The sequence below is a fragment of the Rhododendron vialii genome, chromosome 8a (assembly GCF_030253575.1).
Source record: "Rhododendron vialii isolate Sample 1 chromosome 8a, ASM3025357v1".
NCBI lineage: Eukaryota > Viridiplantae > Streptophyta > Magnoliopsida > Ericales > Ericaceae > Rhododendron > Rhododendron vialii.
This window is the reverse complement of record NC_080564.1, coordinates 17,277,846-17,283,845: the sequence shown is the minus strand read 5'-3', so window position 1 is coordinate 17,283,845 and position 6,000 is coordinate 17,277,846.

Sequence of the window (6,000 nt, the reverse complement as noted above, 5' to 3'; positions counted from 1 at the left end):
TTTCCTTAAACAGGCGGATTTGTTTGTAAATGAAACAAGTGGGGAAACTCTTTTGGATAATATGTGTGACACGCGAGGTTCTTTTATTAAAAATGTATTATTTACTTATGTTGAAAATCAGGGACGTGATAGGCCGGCTTAACAGACATATATTTTTATCGGAATGTATAATTATTATATCATAAGGTTTTTGTTTTTCAGTTAATTACATTTGTACATTGAATTGATTTTTTAGGCTATTTCAATTGTCACGTGCTTATTTTTTTACTTATGAAAGAAATTGAGAATAAGAATGTAAAATAACCAATTTTTTTATCAAATCGAAGCAAAATTATTGAGATTATAAACACGAATAATTATCAATAATATTTAAAATCAAGTATATATAAAATTAAAATTTTAAAACTCTGACGCTTGGGGAGCCGAGCCCTTGCCCAGCCCCCCAGCCACTATATACCTCCGCCCTTGCGTGTGGAGATCGATGATGGACCTGGAAACAACCAGGGTGGGGTGGGTGGATATCGATCGTTATCGACTTCATAGTCGAGTTTGAGCTGTTTTATTTCGTTTGTTGGAATTTGGGGCAAAAATGTTCATCACGCAACATAACCTAGCCATCCAGCTTCAATAAAAAATATTAGAGTTAGAACCTAAAAGGGAGACCGTCGGACCGACCCCTAATTTTCTAAATTAACTATTAAATATAAGGCCCACTTAGAAAACCAACAGTCACGTCCAATTAGCATTGCCTTGGGCCCACCAATACATGTATGAATTGTATCGTTCTGCCACCCATTTCCCTTCTAATACCACGTTCACAGAAGCACAATAGGAGGAAAAATTATAGGGTGCAATCCATGCTTCTTTTAATTCGATCAAAGCACACTAAAAATATCAAAACCTCCAAATACCTACAACACAAAAATCAAGCATTAAACTCCAAGTAATAATATAAAAGGACATAAATTAGGAGAGCTCATGCGAACATTTACACGCCTATCACTAGGCATGGCAAGTTCCACAACAAAACAACAGATTTGTAAGTTAAAAAAGTTAGCTAGACTGCATGAGATGCTTGCCGAGTTAATTGGAGGGGTATTTTGGTTGTTTTACTTTTTAGGGACAAACGTTTGTAGGAGTACTTTGGACATTTTATATATGTCGGGATATTTATTCAGCTACAATATGTCAGATTTTTTAAAGCAACAAGATTTGTTTTGGTCATTTTATATACGCAAGTGTATTATGGTCATTTTCCATGTAATATGGTCATTTTCCATGCTAGAGTTGTTGGAAAGGTATTGTTGTCATTTTGTTTATTGAGGAGTATTTTGATCATTTGTATTTTGTTATTTTACAATGTAAGGATTGTAGAGATGTTTTGGCCAGTTCGTATATGCACACATTATTTTGGTCATTTAAGTCACGTACGCATAGTTTTGACTTTTTATATGTAATAAGGGTGTTTTGGTCATTCTATTGTACTAGTAAAAGTGCACGCGCTTTGCACGTGGAATTCTTCAACTACATTGGAATTTTTTCTTTTGTTAAAATTTGACTTGTCCTTGCCTTCACAAACATCATTGGTAAGTATAAAATTCACTCTCTTATTTTGGATGACAATTTAGATACTTAATACTTTTTTAGACCATTACAACATTACAACAGACTCAGATTAATTTGTTACAGGATGACAATATGTTCTTGCCAAAGGATCTATATTTTGTAGCTTTATCCCCACCCACCAGCCCAAAAAAAAAAAAAAGAAAGAAAGAAAGAAGAAAGAAGAAGCTGTTTACCTTGAAACAAAAGGTTTTTTTTACACAAGTGCTAAAAATGATAATCTTTTTCTCCTAAACCAGTACAAGATATCATGAAGATTTGAAAAACCAATAGAAAGTAATAGAACAATAAAAGAATAAATACACATCTGCTCATGATCATTCATCCCCAATTCACTTGTGCACAGATAACTGAAAAGGATGATCATTCTGCCATTGTTCATCAAATACCTTAAGTGCAATGAGTATTTCTTGTGGCAAAATCTATGGGGGTATAGAACTCATAATTATATTTAAACATTTAGGACATGTCTTACCGTGTGGAAGGCAGAAGCGGCAGGAGGAGATGCTAGGCGGTGGGCAACGACGCCGTTGGAATATTGTTTGTGGCAAGGGGTTTCGTGAGTAGAAGTGTTTTCTGGAGACGCTGGTGTGGGATTGTAGTGGCTAGGTTTCGGTTTGGAGGCGTGGGAGGTTTTGGTTTGAAGGCGCGGGAGGTTGAAGTCATCTGTTGGTTTGTTTGTTGGATGGTGGCATCGTTTTGGAAACGTGCGAAACGGAAATGGTGTAGAAGTCGCCGTGTTTTTTTCCAATTGAGTTGGGTCAGTAATTCAGTCTCTTGAGGGGTATTTTTGAAAGGGGAAAAATGTGGGAAACACTTTTAGGCGCTTCACATTTTTTTAAAAAAAAAGTGGTAGGAGATTGGTAAGTTCCAATGTAAATTCAAACAATGGAGGGGTGTTTTGATCATTTTATCGTCTTGGTCGTTTCCTATGCGAATCAAACAACAGATGCCAACAATGTCAGAGCTAAAAACGATTGTTTTTCTATGAGAAACTAAAGTTTTGGGCAAAGTCCGCTTTGACCCCTGTGGTTATCGTCATGTGCGAATACCTTCCTCATGGTTCAAAACAGAGCACAGAACCTACCCGTGGTTTAGAAAATGTACGAATAGACCATCCGCCGTCATGTTTTCCATCCATATTAACGGAGGTGTATCTCACACGTCTCTATAATGTAATTTGAGTCGTTCATAATTTATTAAATAAAGAATAAAGTATCTCCGTAAAAAATCATCTCGATCAGGCATCAATAACCCAGTGATTTAATTTTTAGTAAATTCAAATTTGAAATTTTAATTTCATAACAAAATCGATTCGATCATGAGCTTTTCGTTTTTTGATTGACTTGAATTTTGGCATAGATGTAGTACTCGTCAAAATTTACAATATCAACGGTTTGGATTCAATTTTTAGTATAGGGGATGGTGTGATTAGATTTAAAAAGAAGAAGAATCAAGGGACATGATGAGGGAATATCGGTCTTTTAATGTTGTGTCCATTAATATGGATAGAAAACATGACGGCAGGGGGTCTATCCGCACATTTTTAAATCCACAGGTAGGTTATGTGCTCAGTTTTGAACTATGAGGGAGGTATCTGCATATGGCAATAACTACATTGGGTTAAAGTGGACTTTGCCCTAAAGTTTTCCACAATATATATATATATATATACACACAGTCCGGATCCAATGAGGGATCCCTTACGACTTTATGGTGCGGGACTCCCCTTTTCCGATTGAATTGCGACGATCCGAGCCGCTCAAAGTGTGCAGAACGTGATTTGAAGGGTACCCGCGAGAAATCAGCAAAAAAAATGATCGGGAAGGGCTTGATTCGAGCAGTTTTTTACTGAACCGTTCACTAAAAAACTGTTCGGATCAAACCCTTCCCGATCATTTTTTTTGCTGATTTCTCGCGAGTATCTTTAAAATCACGTTTTGATCACTTTGAGAGGCTCGGATCGTCGCAATTCGATAGGGAAAGGGGAGTCCCGCACGGTAACACCGTGCGAGATCCCTCATTGGATCCGGACTATATATATATATATATATATATATATATATATATACTAATGTTTACTGGGGAATCAAACTATCAAACTTACTAGGTACTAGGTACTACCGAGGAATCTAACAAAGTATAAAGGAAAGTTACCAAACAAAGCATAAAGGAAAGCCTATGATGAATAGTGACGTGAATAGTAAATCGGATGAATAGTGACGGGTGAATAGTGTCGGTGAATAGTGAATAGTGAATAAAAAAAATGAAAGAACAATGAATAAATCAACTATATAATAGCTTTACTAGTAATTTGAACAACAATAATCAATTATATAATAGCTCTATAATTTTATAGAATAGCTTTACTAGTAATTTGAACAACAGAATTACTGAAATAAATTACTTACTAAAACAATCTGAATTCAATTGCTGAATCAGAAACAGTACATGGCAGTTTACTGGTTTACAAGGGTTGCTGGAGTATATTGATACTCAGCAATGAAAAGCAATGACTGGGTTTACTACAGAGGATGAGGAACAAGGGGAAGTGGTAGGAGAATTTCTCTCTCTAAAACCTCTCTCGTATTCTCTCCTCTCTTTTTACTTGTGGTCTCTAGTCCTAACTCTCTAGTTCTAACTGGTCTTACTGGTCCTGCTTCTAACTGACTTCTCCAATCCTTTTATAGAATAAGGATCAGAGAAATTACAAACATTGAATAGTAGAATCACGTGACTACAGTAAATAAAGTAAGTTACTGTTTCTACTTTCGGTGCAGGTGGGGCCAAAAGTAGAAATGATTACTTCTTTTGACTGTGACTGTTTCTCCTTTTGGTGCTGGTGGGGCCAAAAGGTAGAAATGACTACCACTCCATCATGTTGTCCATATTCTGCAATTCTTCACATGTGAGATTCTCCCAATAATCCCGTCCATTGTCATCACTGTTGACTTGTGAGGTAGATTCATCTGCTTGACTGTCTTCAAGTAGGTGACTTTGCTGACTCTGATATTCCTTGACTAGGTTTTGAAATTTGGTGTAGAAAATGAATGGGACTTCTTGAATAGGTTCTGTGGCTCTGATTTTTTGAATAGGGTCTTCACACACTAAATGATGCAGGTGATCAATGAATTGATTATCAATTTCAAGGAGTTGAGCAATTGACTTGGCTCTGTGATGCCTGATTTGCGCTCTGGGTGGTTTGGAACACGGCCAGGGGCATTCATCTTCAATTAGTAGAATTGGTGCATGCAGTCTGCTGAATGGCCAATTTGCAGAGAGATACATGACATGCTGGGCCAGTATCACATTCCCTGTGTTTGTCCATTCCGGCATTTTACTAGTAATGAGGACTTGGCATATTAATGCGCCATACTTAGCAAAGAGGTTTTGGACACAAACAGCTAATTTACGGGTAACTCGGTCAGTTTGGTTTGAACTAGTGAAAATTAATTGTCTAAGAAATCCATAATCTAGTAGGGTCATTGGGCTAATTTGGATGACTTGATCTTTATAGGGAATAATAATGTCCTGAAAGTACTGCATATTGATACAGGCTTTCGGGACACTGAACACTAAATCACAAGGGCAACTGTATCGTTCTAATGGTATTTCTTGGCACAATGGGTTAGTTTTGGGGCAGGTGACTGGATTTTCAGTATAGTGAGTTTCCCAAGTGATTGATAAACCTGGGGTTGGTTGACTGGCTAGTTTAGTAAGGGTTTCAAATAGGAATTCTTGAAAATGATGGGCATCTTGTCTGGCTAGGTGTTGAATGTGGTTTACTATTTCAGTAGGCAGAGATGTGGGTATGAGAGATAATGACTGTGGTAAAGCTAGGGCTTTGGATGCCATTTTTTGGAATGGTTCCAACACACACACGCTTTCACCATCATCCAGTGGGGATGATTGACTTTTCTCTACCTTTACCAGTGGGGTAAAGGAGGCCTTCTTGTCTCGGAGTTGAGCAAGTTCAATCATTGACTGGTGGTACCTGTAATTTAAATTCAGAAATTGGAAATTCATGGCTTCACATCGTTCACAATGTGAAGGGTTAGTATAATTATTACTGACTAAAGATGGGTTTATCAAAACTCCACCTGAAGAACTAGGGAAAACAACTCCACTAGTCTGTTGATTTTGCTGACTAAAATAAATACTCAAGGAATTTAAGCTGTCTAAGAATTTACGATGATCCCCACGCGTATTCCAGAGATTATCCAGAAGACATTGTTGGGTCTCATTTATGCTGCCTACGTTTTTAAGCTTCCTAAATTTTGTGCTGGCTCCTTCAGGAAATACTGGTAGTAGGATTTTCCCAAAAGGAATGGTTTTCGGGTGACTTTGATCCATCTGTAAAACAATCGAATAAATCAT